Here is an 18,159-nt window from a genome sequence, read left to right as displayed (position 1 = left end):
TTTCTCATTTGGAATGTGATTCTGGAACTGCTGGAGCCTGTGTTTTGCTGTTTGGAGATTGTTTGGGTGCTTCAGTGCTTTGCAGTCTCTAAGGGGATTCCAGGAGGTGGAGGCAGTGTGAGTGAACCTCTTGGTGAGAAGACAGTAGGATGACACACCAGCTGATGTTTGACCCCATTTTGCCAATGATAGCTTCCATTGCTTGCCAATTAAAGTGATGAGTGCAATTGAAACATCTAGGCGAGCGAGGAAGATTGGAGATTGTTTGGCTGTTCCAGCTCTGCAGTCTCCGAGAGGATTCTGGGAGCCACATCCAGGGTGCACATATCTTGTAGCGGGCAGGCTGGAGGACTGGGCATAAGCTGATGTTTGGCTCCATTCTCCAATTAGAGCCACAAGGGCAATTGAAGCATCACAGCGAGTGCAGCGGCTGAGTGCCAGCTGCCTGTCTTTTAATTGGTTGCTCTGTACCAGAGAGGGGAGAGCATGCCCCTGTGCCCAGAGAGTGTTACCCAAGACTGTAGACTCTTTTTTTCAGTTTTATAGCTTTTATATTCTTGTGTTTTTTCATTCAATCTTCCCAGTTTATTTTTGTGCAGGGAGGGGTGATTTGTGGGTCAATGTGCCTGATCTGTTTTGTTTGTTCTTTTGAGCAGGAGGAGGGATTTGGGGGTTGATATGCCTGATCCGTTTTGCTCGGTTTTAGTGTGGGAGGAGGGATTTGGGGGTTGATATGCCTGATCCGTTTTGCTCGGTTTTAGTGTGGGAGGAGGGATTTGGGGGTTGATATGCCTGATCCGTTTTGCTCGGTTTTAGTGTGGGAGGAGGGATTTGGGGGTTGATATGCCTGATCCGTTTTGCTCGGTTTTAGTGTGGGAGGAGGGATTTGGGGGTTGATATGCCTGATCCGTTTTGCTCGGTTTTAGTGTGGGAGGAGGGATTTGGGGGTTGATATGCCTGATCCGTTTTGCTCGGTTTTAGTGTGGGAGGAGGGATTTGGGGGTTGATATGCCTGATCCGTTTTGCTCGGTTTTAGTGTGGGAGGAGGGATTTGGGGGTTGATATGCCTGATCCGTTTTGCTCGGTTTTAGTATGGGAGGAGGGATTTGGGGGTTGATATGCCTGATCCGTTTTGCTCGGTTTTAGTGTGGGAGGAGGGATTTGGGGGTTGATATGCCTGATCCGTTTTGCTCGGTTTTAGTGTGGGAGGAGGGATTTGGGGGTTGATATGCCTGATCCGTTTTGCTCGGTTTTAGTGTGGGAGGAGGGATTTGGGGTTGATGATCATGCTGTCTTTTTTTTCTTTCTTGGTTTCATGGCTACCCAGACAATTGAAGAACTTCAGAGTTGTGTACTTTGATAATAAATGAACCTTTGATTTTACACACACATTAGAACATAGATCATAAGACAGTACAGTACAATACAGGTCCTTTGGCTCACGATGTCGGGCCGACCTTTCAATCTATTCCAAGATCTCTTAAGCTGTTTCCTGGATAACATAAATATCTAGAGCTTTATTAGATCTTTGCTTACTTAATTATACTTCCTTCTTCCTCTTGAATATATTTCCTTCTTCTTCTCTTGTCAACCATAGTCCTTTCATCCTACCATCCTTTCCCCACCTCTATGGGATAAACCTATCCAAAACCCATACAAATACTTCCTGATTAACCTTCGCATTTCTGTTGTACGTTTGCCTGAGAAAATCTGTTTCCCAATTTGTGCTCCCCAGTTCCTGCCTAATAGCATCATAATTTGCCCTACTACAACTGTATAATTTCTCATACTATCTGCTTTTATTCCGTCCAAGACTATGGTAAAGGTCAGGAATTTGTGGTCACTCTCTCTGAAATGCTCACCTACCAAGAGATCAGTCACCTGACTAGGTTCATTGCCTGGTATTAGTTCCTGTATGGCCTCTCCTCCAGTTGGCCTGTCCACGTATTGGGTCAGCAATCCTACTTGGACACACCTAACAAATACTGTCCCCTCCAAACCTCTCATCTAACGGAGGTGCCAATCAATACTAAGGAAATAGAAGTCACCGGTTACAACAACCCAGTTATTTTTCCAACATCTGCATACCAATCTGCTCCTCGGAGTCCCTGTTGCTGTCATGGAGCCTGTGGAATAATCCCAATAGAATGACTGTCCCCTTCCTGTTTCTGCCTTCCACCCATACTTACTCAGTGGATGATCCCACCACAACGCCCTCCTTTTCTGCAAATGTGATACCATATCTGATTATCAATGCTGCACCCCACCTACAGTATTTTACTTCCCCCCCCCAAATGAAATACTGTTTAATACCTTCCAAGAACAGGAGCAAGCAGTAGATAATGAACATGAAGGCACATGATCGACGATGGATAGGAACAGACCTTTGGTTTGTCCAGCCTTCACGTTTAATATGAAGCTTTTTTAAATTCTCTCATTTTCACATGTAAAGTGTTTGTTTAAATACATTTTGCTTGCTACTATGTTTGAATTAGTGGGCTGATGGTGCAGACTCACACTACCATAAGGCTGCTTCCATGCTGCTTTTTTATCAGTGGAACATTATGAATTGGATTATTGCTTACGTGCTTTGAAGCACAGAGTTTCATTTCCACTGAAACATTTTGCAAGTTAGATTGAGTCCTATTAACATTTTTTTTAGTTCCATTTCTGTTCTAAATCACTTCTCTTGCAGGCTGCAAAATAATATAAGTTGGCACCTTGCTGTCATTATTACTCAAGAAGTTCCTTCAGACGGCACTTAGTGATGAGAGATGAAAGCTATCAATCACACATCCAAAATGATGGAAAGATCTTAATGCTGATGTTATAGAATCATAAAAATAGTGCACCCTTTCACTGATGAACACAGCCAATTTCTATTTAATGAACACTAACATTCACATAGCAATTCACTTGAAATATTGGTATGAAGTTTCAACTGGATTTTTAATAACAATTTATAGAATATAAAGGAATCATGTTCTATTGATGATAATACACTATCTGGGAGATAAGGATGCGGTGGTACCCTTTTGCCTCAAAATCCAATCAGCTGCAAGGAGTACAATTATAGGAGGTGATACTCTGCCAGAAAACCCTTTGGGTCATTTACTCCCAAGGAAACCACTTCATTGGGGATGGTGCCACCGTACTTTGGAAGGTTAAATCAAATAAACTTATTTTTGCAGTTCATCAGCAAAATTCCCATGAGCTAAATGATTAATTAAAAAAAAAGAGAACCATTGGATATTAGCAGCACTGCCAATAAAAGCCAGGATGGACTTTGCCTGGTGTGGCAATGGGTAAGCAGTTAACTGGTTAGCATGCTGAGCTCAATCTCAGGTTGATGTCACACTAGACCTTGGTGACTTGGCCCCACTTTTATAATAAGGAGGAAAAGCAGGTAGGAGAATTGTGATAAATATAGTTGTAAAAGTGCCACTGATAACCTTCTCACCTTATATGTATCACTGTGTAACTAAGTACAATGTCAACACTGTATTTAAGTTTGCTTATGACACCACTGTTGGCCAAATCAAAGTGGAAATGAATCGGCATATAGGAGAGAGACTGAAAGTCTGGTTAAATGGTGCCAGCCTAGACTTAGAGAAGTCTAAGTCTAACAACCTGCACTGGGACCATAGTCTTTCATATTCCATACTATCCATGTACCTATTAATCTTCTCTTAAACGTTGAAATTGACCACTCATGCTGGCAGCTCATTCCACACTCTCACAACCCTCTAAATGAAGAAGATTCCCCTCATGTTCCCCTTAATCTCTCACCATTCACCCTTAAGCCATGACCTCTGGTTGTATTCCCACCCAGCTTCAGTGGGAAAAGCCTGCTTGTGTTCACCCTATTTATATCCCTCATAATCTTGTATACCTCTATCAAATCTCCTCTCAATCTTCTCACTCTAAATAATACAGTCTTAATATATTCAATCTTTCCTTGTAACTCAGGTCCTCCAGACCCAACAATATCCTTGTAAATGTTGTCTGTACTCTTTCAACATTATTTACATCTTTCTTGTAGGTAGGTGATCAAAACTGCACGCAATACTCCAAATTAGGCCTCACAAACGTCGTATACAAATTCAACCTAACTCCCATCCTCTGTACTCAACACATTGATTATGAAGGCTGAAGTCCTAAAGCTTTCCTTACAGCACTGTCTGCCTGTGACACTACTTTCAACGAATTATGTATACATAGAAACATAAAAACATACAGTACAATACAAGCCCCTCGGCCCACAAAGTGTGCCAAACTTGTCCCTACCTTAGAACTACCTAGGCTTTACCCAAAGCCCTCTATTTTTCTAAGCTCCATGTAGCCATCCTGGAGTCTCTTAAAAGACCCAATCGTTTCCGTCTCCACCGCTGCCGACAGCCCATTCCACACATTCACCACTCTCTGCGCAAAAAACTTTCCCCTGACATTTCCTCTGTAGCTACTTTCAAGCACTTTAAATCTATGCTCTCGTGCTAGCCATTTCAGCCCTGGGGAAAAGCCTCTCACTATCCACACAATCAATGCCTCTCATTCTCTTGTATGCCTCTATCAAGTCACCTCTCATCCTCCATTGCTCCAAGGAGAAAAGGTCAAGTTCACTCAACCTAATTCATAAGGCATGCTCCCCAATGCAGGAAACATCCTTGTAAACCTCCTCTGCACCCTTTCTATGGCTTCCACACCCTTCCTGTAGTAATGTGACCAGAATTGACCAGGGTCTGAACAGGGTCCTATATAGCTGCAAAATTACCTCTCGGCTGTTAAACTCAATCCCATGATTGATGAAGGCCAATGTACCATATGTCTTCTTAACAACAGAGTCAACCTGTGCAGCAGTTTTGAGTGTCCTATGGACTTGGACCCCAAGAACCCTCTGATCCTCCACACTGCCAAGAGTCTTACCATTAATACTATATTTTGCCATCATATTTGACCTACCAAAATGAACCACTTCACACTTATCTGGGATGAACTCCATCTGTCACTTCTCAGCCCAGTTTTGTTTCTATCAATGTCCCACTGTAACCTCTGACAGCCTTCCACACTATCCACAACACCCCCAATCTTTGTGTATTAGCAAATTTACTAACTCATCTCCCCACTTCCTCATCCAGGTCATTTATAAAAATCACAAAGAGTAGGGGTCCTAGAACAGATCCCTGAGGCACACCACTGGTCACTGGCTTCCATGCAGAATATGATCTGTCTACAACGACTCTTTGCCTTCTGTGGGCAAGCCAGTTCTGGATCCACAAATCAATGGCCCCTTGGATCCCATGCCTCCTTACTTTCTCAATAAGCCTTGCATGGGGTACCTTATCAAATGCCTTGCTAAAATCCATATACACTACATCTACGGCTCTACCTTCATCAATGTGCTTCGGCACATCCTCAAAAAATTCAATCAGGCTCATAAGGCACGACCTGCCTTTGACAAAGCCATGCTGACTATTCCTAATCATATTATGCCTCTCCAAGTGTTCATAAATCCTGCCTCTCAGGATCTTCTCCATCAACTTACCAACCACTGAGGTAAGACTCACTGGTCTATAATTTCCTGAGCTATCCCTACTCCCTTTCTTGAATAAGGAAACAACATCTGCAACCCTCCAATCCTCCAGAACCTCTCCCATCCTCATTGATCATCACCAGATCATCACCAGAGGCTCAGCAATCTCCTCCCTCACTTCCCACAATAGCCTGGGGTACATCCCATCTGGTATTCTGTATTCCCAGATCCCTTTGTTCTACCACACTTCTCAGTGCCCTACCGTTCACTGTGTAAGATCTACCCTGGTTGGTCCTACCAAAGACCAAAACTTGCCTGCATTAAATTCCATTTGCCATTTTCCAGCTGATGCAGATCCCACTGCAAGCCATGATAGCCTTCCTCACTGTCCACTACATGCCCAATCTTGGTGTCATCTGCAAATTTGCTGATCCAATTATTCACATTACAGCCAGAGCATTGATATAGATGATAAACAACAACAGACCCAGTACCAATCCCTGCGGCATTCCAGTAGTTACAGGGCTCCAATTTGAGAGGCAATCATCCAGTACCAACCTTTGGCTTCTCACACAAAACCGATGTCTAATCCAATTAACTTCTTCATCTGTACTTCTATGTACTGATGAAGGAAACATTCCTGAACACATTTGACAAATTCTATCCCATCTATCTGTTTTACAGCATGAGATTCCCAGTCAATATATGGAAAGTTAAAATCACCAACAATAACAACCTTATGTTTCTTGCAATAGTCTGAGATCTCTTTACAAATTTGTTCCTCTAAATCACCTATGACTGTTGGGTGGTCTGTAATGTACTCATACCTTTCTTACTTCTCAGTTCTACCCCTACTGCCTCACTAGTTGAGTTCTTCAGTCTGTCCTGACTGAGTACTACCGAGACTTATTCTGACAAGTAACACCACCCCTCCTCCTTTAAGCCCTCCCACTCTGTCACACCTAAAGTAATTGAATCCTGGAACATTGAGCTGCCAGGCATTCCCCTCCTGCATCCAAGTCTCACTAATGGCTACAATATCATAATTCCAGGTGTTGATCCACGTCCTGAGCCCATCCAGCTTTCCTACGATACTTTCTGCATTGAAATATACACAACTCGGGATATTAGTTGCACCATGCTCAACCTTTTGATTCTTGACTTGTCTGAGGTCTTACCAACATTTGCCTCCACAACGTCTGCACTAACTGTTTTAGCACTCGAACCAACCACCGGCAACTCTAGTTTAAACCCCGTCATGCAGCATTAACAAGCGTTCCCACTATAATATTGGTCCTCCTCCAGTTCAGGTGCAAACCATCCCTTTTTTACAGGTCCCACCTTCCAAGGAAGAGAGCCCCATGATCCAAAAATCTTATGCCCTCTCTCCTAGACCAGCTCCTTAGCTATGTATTAAATTGTATTATCTTCCTTGTTCTGGCCTCAGTAGCACGTGGCTTGTTCAGCAATCCTGAGATCACAACCCTGGAGGTCCTGCCTCCTAGTACCTAATTCCCTGAGCTCCCTATGTGGAACCTCTTCACCTGTCTTACTAATGTCATTGGTACCTACATGGTTCACAACCTCTAGCTGTTCGACCACCCACTTAAGAATGTTGAAGACTTGATCCAAGATTTCCCGGACCCTGGCACCCGGGAGGCAATGTACCATCCAGGAATATCATTCTCACACTTAGAACCTACTGTCCATTCCCTGACTAACAAATCATCTATATCCACAGCTCGCCTCTTCTCACCATTTCCCTCCTAAGTCACAGAGCCAGACTCGGTGCCAGAGACCTGACCACTGTGATTTTACTGTGCTAGGTCAACCCCCCAACAGTATCCAAAGTGCTATACCTGTTGTTGAGGGGGATGGCCACAGAGAGAATCTGCACTGGCTCCTTAACCTCTTTCCCCTTCCCGATTGTCAACAATTTCCTGAGTCCTGCATCTTGGGTGCAACTATCTCTGTATATGTCCTATCTATTACACCTTCAGCCTCTCGAATAATCTGTAGTTCATCCAGATCCAGCTCCTACTCCTTAATGTGGATTGTTAGAAGCTGCAACTGGATGCACTTCATGCAGGTGTAGTTGTCAGGAAGACTGGAGGTCTCCCTGCCTTTCCACATCACACAAGAGGAGCATTCCACTATCCTGCCTGGCATCTCCTAACAAAGCAGATGTAAAGAAAGGAAAGAAAAAAAAACAACCTAGAGCTTTTCTTTTCTTTACCTCTCTGACTGAAGCCTCTCTTCAATGAAGCCTCAAAGAGTTAAAGACTCAAGATCACCAGTCTGATTGCCCACTCCAAAGATGACTGCTATGACAATGGCCACTGCACTTGCCCCTGCCTTCCTGTAATTTGCTCTTGTAAATTAATCTCAAACATGGATTGGTCACTGGTCAAAGCTCTAATACGCTGTTGTGACCTGCCGCTCCCTTTCTTACTCAGGCAAAGGACCTGAGTAGAATCCACTCCTGCCAAAGTCCAGATTGGTCTCTGGTGAAAGTTACATCCAGCTCTATCCACCTCTCACAAACTTTCTCCTGTACAACATCAGCAAAACTGAAGAGCTGATTATTGTCTACAGGAGGAAGCAGCCGGATGTCCATGAGTCAGTCTTCATTAGGGGATTGAAAATGGAAAGGTTAGTAACTTTTCATTCCTTGTCACTATCATATGAAAGGATCTGTCATAGGACTAGCACGTAAATGCCATCACAGAGGAGAGAAGACCGCATCTTTGCTTTCTTGGATATCTGTGTAGATTAGTCATGTCATCTATAACTTTGACAAATTTCTATAGATGCAGAGTGGAGAGTATCCTGCCTGGTTGCATCACAGTTTGGTATAGAAATATCAATGTCTATGAATGGAAAAGTATCCAGAAAGTGGTGGATGACAACCCTCCTCATCACTGAGCTCATTTACAAGGAGTGCTACTACAAGAAAACTATATTCATCATCAAGAACCTCCATCATCTAGGCCATGATCCCTTCTCACTGTACCAGGTTCATGAACTGTTATTGCCTTTTAAGCATTCGGCTCCTGAACCAATGTGAAGAATTTCACTCACCTCAACTCCAAACTGATTCCACAACCAAGAGACACTCCTTTGAGGATTCTGCAACTCATGTTCTCAATATTATTTATTTACTATTATTTTTATTTGCACAAGTCTTCTCCTACATATTGGTTCTTTGTTAGTTTCATAAAAAGTATTTTTCATAAATTTTATTGCATTTCTTTACTCTCTTGTAAATGCCTGAAAGAAAGCAGATCTCACGGTGACATACACATGTACTTAGATAATAAATTACCTTTGAACTTTGATGTGTCTGGAGACCTTTACAGAACCAAGCTGCTGAGTAATATTTAGTTTAATTTTCTTTGCCATGTTCTGCCTCCAAGGAAGTTCAAATCATTTCTAAAGGAACACTGACTTCTAGATTATTTTAGATTATCCTGTTGCACAGAGCAGAGCAAAGTTTAAAAAAAACTGTGAAATTAAGACAAAAAAATCTTCATAAATTCCTGTAGTTTCGACACCAGTACACTTCAATCTCTGAAACAATGCACTGACAAAATTCTCAGCTGATGAGCATGTCCATCTTCAAGAATTGCCACCTGTGTGACCACAGCTGAAATGCTGTGATCAAAGGCACTCAGATTCTTTAAATTAATGTTTATTTCATTTAGAGGAACAGGTGTAGCAATGCCTGAAAATAAAGTGGCTACATGCATCCACAAGAGTTGCTGAGTTGCTGTGTGAGTTTTGTCCAGGGGAAAGTCAGTGACCAAAACTTCAAAATCCCACATGTTGTGGGTGAAGTAAAGATTCTGAAAATGTACAAGCTGTGGGTGTTCATCAGAGTGACAGTGAGATGGAGGATGAGGAAAACATTCCAATCCCCACCCCCCCATCTGGTTTTTGACTGTAAATATATAGTATACACAAATAATAAAGTAGATTTAAAAATGTCAAAAATATAAATATGGCACTGCTAAAAAAATTCCTCATAAAGCCTAGTTATGTAAACAATCAACATTGTTGCGGACGAGTCAGGTACTAGAGAGTACCCCTGTGGCTGTACCTCTTGACAATAAGTTTGAGTACTGTTGGGGGAGACAGCCTACCTGGGAGAACCGGCAGTGGCCGTGCCTCTAGCACAGAGTCTGGCCCTGTGGCTCAGAAGGGTAGGGAAGGGAAGAGGGAGGCAGTAATGATAGGGGACTCTATAGTTAGGGGGTTAGACAGGCCAACATGGACACAGGAAAGAAACTCAGATGGTAGTTTGCCTCACAAAGGCCAGGGTCTGGGATGCTTCAGATCTTGTTCAAGATATCCTGCAGTGGGAGGGAGAACAGCCAGAGGATGTAGTACATATTGGTAGCAATGACATAGGTAGGAAAAGGGAAGAGGTCCTGAAAAAAGACTACGGGGAGTTAGAAAGGAAGTTGAGAAGCAGGACCACAAAGGTAGTAATCTCAGGATTACTGCCTGTGCCATGTGACAGTGAGTATAGGAATAGAATGAGGTGGTGGATAAAATCATGGCTGAAGGATTGGAGCAAGAAGCAGGGATTCAGATTTCTGTATCATTGGGACCTCTTCTGGGGCAGGTGTGACCTGTACAAAAAGGACGGGTTGCACTTGAATCCCAGGGAGACCAATATCCTGGTGGGAAGGTTTGCTACAGACTGGGGAAGAGGAGGTTGGCTCACAAATAGAAAAAGCTTGTAGACAATGCGAGAGGGAGGATAGGCAAGTGATAGGGAAGGGATGTGCTCAGACTGAAGATTTTGATGTGTCTATTTTAATGCGAGAAGTGTTGTGAACAAAGTGGATCAGTACTTGGAGATATGATGAGGTGGCCGTTACAGAGACTTGGATGGCTCAGAGACAGGAACAGTTACTTCAAGTGCCAGGTTTTAGATGTTTCAGAAAGGACAGGGAGGGAGGCAAAAGAGGCGGGGGTGTGGCACTGTTGATCAGAGATGGTGTCACGGCTGCAGAACAGGTGGATGCCATGGACAGATTGTCTACTGAGTCTCTGTGCATTTAGGTTAGGAACAGGGAGGGGTCAATAACTTTACTGGGTGTTTTTTTTAGGCAGCCCAATAGTAATAGGGATATTGAGGAGTAGATAGGGAAACAGATCCTGGAAAAGTGTAATACTAACAGAGTTGTCGTGATGGGAGATTTTAATTTCCCAAATATCGATTGGCATCTCTCTAGAGCAAGGGGTTCAGATGGGGTGGAGTTAGTAAGGAGTGTTCAGGAAGTTTTCTTGACACAATATGTAGATAAGCCTACAAGAGGAGAGGCTGTACTTGACTTGGTATTGGGAAATGAACCTGGTCAGGTGTCAGAACTCTCAGTGGGAGAGCATTTTGGAGATAGTGATCATAATTCTATTTCCTTTAGAATAGCATTGGAGAGAGATAGGGACAGACAAAATAGAAAAATATTTAATTGGAGCAAGGGGAATTATGAGGCTATCAGGTGGGAAATTGCAGGCTTAAATTTGAAGCAGATGTTCTCAGGGAAAAGTACAGAAGAAATGTGGCAAACATTCAGGAGATATTTGTGTGGAGTTCTGCATTGGTATGTTCCAATGAGAGGAAAGTTATGGTAGGGTACAGGAAATGTGGTGTACAAAGGCTGTAATAAATCTAGTCAAGACAAAAAGAAAAAGCTTACAAAAGGTTCAGAGAGCTAGGTAATGTTGGAGATCTAGAAGATTATAAGGCTAATAGGAAGGGGCTTAAGAAGGAAATTAGGAGAGCCAGAAGGGGCCATGAGAAGGTCTTGGTGGGCAGGATTAAGGAAAACCCCAAGGCATTCTACAAGTATGTGAAGAGCAAGAGGATAAGACGTGAAAGAATAGGACTGATCAAGTATGACATTGGGAAAGTGTATATGGAACTGGAGAAAATAGCAGAGGTACTTAATGAATACTTTAATTCAGTACTCACTATGGAAAGGATCTTGGTGATTGTAGTGATGAATTTCAGCAGAGTGAAAAGCTTGAGCATGTAGATATTAAGAAAGAGGATGTACTGGAGCTTTTGGAAAGCATCGAGTTGGATAAGTCACCGGGACCGGATGAGATATACCCCAGGCTACTGTGGGAGGTGAGGGAGGAGATTGCTGAGCATCTGGCGATGATTTTTACATTATCAACGGGGTTGAGGGAGGTTCCAGAGGATTAAAAGGTTGTGAATATTTTTCATTTATTCAAGAAAGGGAGTAGAGATAGCCCAGGAAATCATAGACCAGTGAGTCTTAACCTCAGTGGTTGGTAAGCTGATGAAGAAGATCCTGAGAGGCAGGATTTATGAACATTTGGAGAGCCATATATGATTAAGAGTAGTCAGCATGGCTTTGTCAAGGGCAGGTCGTGCCTTACGAGCCTGATGGAATTTTTTGAGGATGTGACTAAACACATTGATGAAGGAAGAGCAGTAGATGTAGTGCATATGGATTTCAGCAAGGCTTATTGAGAAATTATAGAGGCATGGAATCCAAGGGGACATTGATTTGTGGATCCAGAACTGGCTTGCCCACAGAAGGGTCATATTCTGCATGGAGGTCGGTCACCAATGGTGTGCCTCAGGGATCTGTTCTGGGACCTTTACTCTTTGTGATTTTTATAAATTATCTGGATGAGGAAGTGGAGGGATGGGTTAGTAAAGTTGCTGATGACACAAAGATTGGGGGTGTTGTGGATAGTGTGGAGGGCTCTCAGAGGTTACAGTGGGACATTGATAGAAACAAAACTGGGCTGAGAAGTGGCAGATGGAGTTCAACCCAGATAAGTGTGAAGTGGTTCATTTTGGTAGGTCAAATATGATGGCAGAATATAATATAAATAGAGGGATCTTGGGGTCTGAATCCATAGGACACTCAAAGCAGCTGAGCAGGTTGACTCTGTGGTTAAGAAGGCATACGGTGTATTGGCCTTCTTTAATCATGGAATTGAATTTAGGAGCTGAGAGGTAATGTTGCAGCTATATAGGACTCTGGTCAGACCGCACTTGGAGTACTGTGCTCATTTCTGGTCAGCTCACTACAGAAAGGATGTGGAAGCCATAGAAAGGGTGCAGAGGAGATTTACAAGTATGTTGCCTGGATTGGGGAGCATGTCTTATGAGAATAGGTTGAGCGAACTCGGCCTTTTCTCCTTGGAGTGACAGAGCATGAGAGGTGACATGATAAAGGTGTATAAGATGATGAGGGGCATTGATAGTGTGGATAGTCAGAGGCTTTTTCCTAGGGTTGAAATGCTTGTCACGAGAGGACACAGGTTTAAGGTGCTGGAGAGTAGGTACAGAGGAGATGTTGGGGTTAAGTATTTTACTCAGAGAGTGGTGAGTGCGTGGAATGGGCTGCAGGCAACGGTGGTGGAGGTGGATACGATAGCTTCTTTTAATAGACTTTTAAATAGGTACATGGAGCTTAGTAAAATAGGGGGCTGTAGGTAAGCCTAGTAATTTCTAAGGTAGGGACATGTTTGGCACAACTTTGTGGGCCAAAGGGCCTGTATTGTGCTGCAGGTTTTCTATGTTTCTATGTTTCTAACATGATGACATTGAAGCTATGTTTGTAGGTGCTGTGGATTTTTACATGTTTATTTCCCCACCTGGAGGATGCTGTGTTATTAAAGTGTAAACCTATTATATCTATTGAAATGGTCGTGTAATTCAGAAATTAGGAATTTTTTTTCCATCTCCAGAAGCTGACCAAGATGCCAGAGAAGAGAGGGGAAAAATGAGCCTGCTCACTAATGTTAGCAAGGTGGAACTGCTGCAATATGTCATAGATCAAAGAAGAAACTGCAGCTACAACTGTATATGAGTTCTGGATTTTACCTTTAAAAGTAAGGCATCCCAACCTGTAGCGTCACTTCAGTCAGGAATGGTAACCCAATCAACAAAAAGATGTCAGCCAGTGGACCAGAGATGCAGGGGCTGCCATAGGAAGATCTTCACCAGCAGTTACCTCATATTGGAGTACAGATAGATTGACCCACACATGGAACAGGTGTACATAGGAGGAGCAGAGAGAAATTGGGGTGCTTGTCATTCATTGGAATTTCCTAGTCTTCTGCAGTAATTCAATTATCAGGCTTTGGAAATGGAGATAGCAGGCTTTGGAAGACCCAGTGGACTTCTGATATTTATGGGCAGGCTGTAGTGTTGTTGGATTTTAGGCTCCAGAAATTTCAAGGCCATTGTTGTGTCTTAAGATTAAGGAGGAATTAAATAAAACAAACTGAGGAGCTCAGCAGACCAGGCAGCATCTGTGGATTGTGCAGTCCTGATGAAAGATCTCGATTCAAAATATCATTTGACCATTTCCCTCTACAGTTGCTGCCTGACCCGTTGAGTTTGTCCAAGCGTCTGTTTCTTTTGGCTCCTGATTCCAACATCTGTAGTTTCTTATGTCTCCAGGAAACCTATTTCCTGCTGGCATTTACAGTTTAAGTACATTTAAAATTCCCCTGCGTCCTAGGTGGACATAAATTTAAGAATATATTTTTTGAATTCTGTGTTACAAACATTATTTTTCAAATGTAAGTCATTAAACATTATTTAAAGGCAGGTGTTCTGTGCAGTCCAAGTACCAGAAACTAAATGCAAGTAATTTAATTTTAGCATCTGCAGTGTTTGAGGTAAATTTACTGATCAGCGATGCATTCCCTACAGGGAGAAAACAATCAGCATGAGCCTTCAGCTACTTTAGCCTATTAAAGTAGGAAGGTTTCACTTTACTGTTAGTTAAGCACGCAGAGGCAGACCTAAGAGTGAGGAAAAAACAACAAGTCTGTAGCCTGCTGCACTGTACGAGGTGAAATTGTTTTCTGCTTAACTGAGCAGCAGTGAATTGATATGTTAGCAATGAAATGCAACGACAATTAAATTGTAACTGACCTAGTTGTTACCATCATTATGTCTCCGTTTTTAACAGCTTTCACCATTATTCAAACGAATGTATTTAAAGATGACAATGCAGGAAAATTGTCACTATGCTTCTATATTGAGGTAATTATCCATTTAGACATAAACTTCGTCTGCTGACTGTGTGTGTATGTAGGAAGGCAAAAATGAAGCAAACAAAAGGATCGTTTTGCTGAATCATTTCTTGCTTATTGGTGACACCACTTATCGATAATGATGTCTTTGAAGTTGTTCCATCATCCTGTTACTTTGCCATTTTCTGCATCAATTGCAATAGCAACTTCCATCCTGTACACCAGGCACTGAACAAATGTGGTAAAAATAGTTGCTGCCATCAATGACAGAGCTGAGCTTGAAAAAGAGAAGTGGAAGGATGAAAGGATTTCAGACAAAAGCAAGAGGAAATGAGGCTAGTTGGTTTGTCAAGGTTGGAGAGAGGTTACAGTTAGAAAAGTGAAGTTAAAGAGAACTATGGTAAGAGAAGAAAAGGGGAACTTTTAAAAACTTAACAAGGCTAGTGATTTTGAATTTTATGTACTGTAGGAGTAGAAAGCAACAAACGTATAGAGAGTAGCACATACTGAGAGTGTGTAAAGCAAGTGAAGTTTAATGAGAGCAGCCCAAGTTGTGAGAGTGTAAAGCAAGTGAAGTTTAGTGAGACCAGCACAAGAAATATGAGGCCAGGTGTAGGGTGGAACTTGGTGGTATGAATGAATGGCACTGGGCTGTATTGATAGCTCTAAATTACTCTAAATGCAGACACACGGAACAGCATGCATTTCCGTTATATATTCACAGAATTCAGAACATTGCTGTATTCTTTAAAAGCAATATATTCTGTTAGCTTCTTATCAACATTTATATTGGACATTTGATTTCCAAAGTGGTTGGAGATTATTTCCTAAATTTTAAGATTTTTTAATCAATGGCAGTCTATAATTATACCACATTATGTTGACAGAGAAATTGCAAAATAATTGGCCTTTCAGATAGTTGTATTAAAATTGACTTCTGGTAATTGAGCTCCTGAAGAAAACTATACTATAGTGCTCATTATATGCTGCTTGGTACCTGTGTCACACTTCGTTGTTTTATTCTTCTTCTTCCATTCTGTACTTTTTAGCACTGTGATTTTTTGTCTTGTTTTCAACAATTGAAACGTGCTACTGTAAGTAAACATATCATATAAAGAACAACAATCTGATGTATCTGGTTAACTGACTTTCATAAACACTAAGGTTTTCAGTGGAGCTTCATAATGCCATTCAAAATGTTCATCTTAATTACTGCCTGGTAACTCAGTTAGATATTATTTATCCTTTGCTTATTAGCTCCTTACTTACTCTCGATGATAACCACATTAATCTTGTAAATTGGTTGGTTTGGGTCTAAAAATAACAGTTTCTGTTAGGTGTTTTACTGAATCCAAAAGGGAGTTTTAGTTGATAGTCAATAGTCAATCAATGTTCTCCCCTGTGAAGTACCTTTAATCACAGTTGTCTGCTTGAAACCCATGTACTTTCATCCCCCTTTCCTTCAATAATCCACTACTTATTTCTAAATGTTGTCATGGTTTCTACTTCAGCCACTAACTCCACTAATGCATCTTACAGCTTCACAGTCTTCCTACTTGGAACTAAATCTCTCACATTTGATCATATATCCGAGTTGCTGAATTCCTGTTACAAGAATCATTGAAGATTGACTCTTTCTATCTGCATTATCCCATTGCTGCATTCTAACACTGTCTAAGAAATCTCCACTAATCTATTTGAAACAGCCCTGGAGTGGAGCTCAAAGTGGTGACTGACATTCATTCTAGTAACATCTTGTAACTTTTAGAACAGCCACTCACTCATTGGCGATCAAGCCATTAGAAAGTAAGCAAAGAGTAACATTCTATCCTCTAAATTCTTTGTGTGTGAGTCAGTAACATTCATTCTTAGGTACATTTGCTATTATCCTGAATATATTAACATAAGTAAAGTTGGACTAAACAGTTTTTAAATTAGCTACTTGAATTATAAATAGGTTAACGATTTAAAGTGGTGGTCTTCAGTAATGAGGTTGTCAAATCTTCCTTGGAAGTATGTATTCTTGGTTTGTGAGCAGCAATTAAAAATGAGAATATGTAGGGTATGGCCAGGCAGGTATGCTCCATCAAATATGACTTTTACTGGACACTTGAGCCATATCTAGAAAATGTCCACTCTGTTGCTTCAACAGACCCTATAGCTAAATAATTCTGCCTTCTTTAAAAGCACCTCAGCACTAAAAGGACCAGTGCTTATTGCAAGTCACTTCTGAGCTTTTATGACCACTTTTCTGCCTCCAAGTCAGCTTCTCCTTTAGAGCAATTGCAGTCATTCAAGAGCTGCATTAATATTTGCCTTTTACATTCCACAAAGTGCTGATGTCCTCTTCAAAGTAAGGAATGTAATTCATTCCATAATACAGAGTCATAGAGTACTGCAGCACAAAAATGGGCCCTTCAACCCATCTAGTACATGTCAACCTGATCTTCTGATGTCCCATCTACCTGCAGCTGGACCTTATCCCTCCAAACCCCTCCCATCCATGTACAAATTGAAACTTCTCTTAAATGATACCATTGAAATCACATATACCCATCCCACCAGCAGCTCATTCTGCACATGCATCACTCTCTGAGTGAAGATTCCCCTCAGATTCCCCTTAAATATTTCAACTTTTCACCCTTAACCTGTTACCTCTAGATCTCACCTCACCTATCCTGAGGTGGGTCCTTTCCCACTCAAAGAAATCCTTGCATACTGTGCTAATATATCTAGTTTTCCAGGTTTGCAAAAATTGGCATCAGAGGTAAGATTCTTCTGCAGTCCCCTACTAACATATGTTTGAACTGCAAGCTCCAGAAGAAAACCTACAGGACAAAAGTTGATTCATCAGTATTCTTACAGAGATGGTTGCTGGATCTGCAAAATTTGGGTAGCTGTAGTATAAGTTATAATGGTACCAATGAAGTTAAGGAGTGGACCATTAGTTTTCCAAACATTTTCTTCCTTCTAATCGTAATCTGAACCAAATAAAAGTGATGGGTTTGTTCGCCGCCCCAGTCTATTTTACAGAGAAAACATAGCAGGACCAAAGAAGAAGAATTTATGTTACAAATAACTTTTACAAGAAAGCTGTTTTTTTGGATTTAATATAATAAATCACTTTTTATTTTTGCTCATTCAGGACTCATTTTTTTTGTCTTGGATAACATGTAGTTTTGATATCTTGTAACCTCTCATTTGGGTGCAATAATTCTCCATTTACCATTTCATACAGGTCTTAACTACATCTAATAATATCTAATTAATTTATAATAGTCTGCATAACAAGGAGGTTAAACATTTAACATATAAACTGACTTGTTTAAATACCCTTGAGTGATCATTTGTGATAAAATGCCAATTCAAATTCACTCCATTAAAACTTGAGCCTAAATGGCAAAACTCAAATGTTCCTATTATTAGCATCACTGTTAGTCACAGCAGTGGTGTGATTCTGGCTCAGGATGCTCTAAGAACTATCTCATTGCTAGCACATTCAGAATATCTGTACATTAAGACTCTCATTTCTCATTTACTTCCAAGCTCTACAATTTCTGGGCTGAAATCAAGAATAAACATGGTAA

At 41.4% G+C, this 18,159-nt stretch overlaps 1 long non-coding RNA gene across 1 annotated transcript in view; it reads left to right on the top strand.

Moving 5' to 3' along the window:
- The first annotated feature begins 3,329 nt into the window (after positions 1-3,329).
- LOC132402496 (uncharacterized) overlaps positions 3,330-18,159 on the top strand; it is a 31,309-nt gene continuing 16,479 nt past the window's right edge. The window contains exons 1-2 of the long non-coding RNA XR_009514929.1: positions 3,330-3,406; positions 7,987-8,182. This is a non-coding gene — a long non-coding RNA (uncharacterized LOC132402496). The remainder of the gene's footprint in view (positions 3,407-7,986; positions 8,183-18,159) is intronic.

The sequence above is a fragment of the Hypanus sabinus genome, chromosome 12 (assembly GCF_030144855.1).
Source record: "Hypanus sabinus isolate sHypSab1 chromosome 12, sHypSab1.hap1, whole genome shotgun sequence".
Taxonomy (NCBI): domain Eukaryota; kingdom Metazoa; phylum Chordata; class Chondrichthyes; order Myliobatiformes; family Dasyatidae; genus Hypanus; species Hypanus sabinus.
The sequence above is the reverse complement of the archived record's forward strand: the minus strand, read 5'-3'. Positions and strand labels throughout refer to the sequence as shown.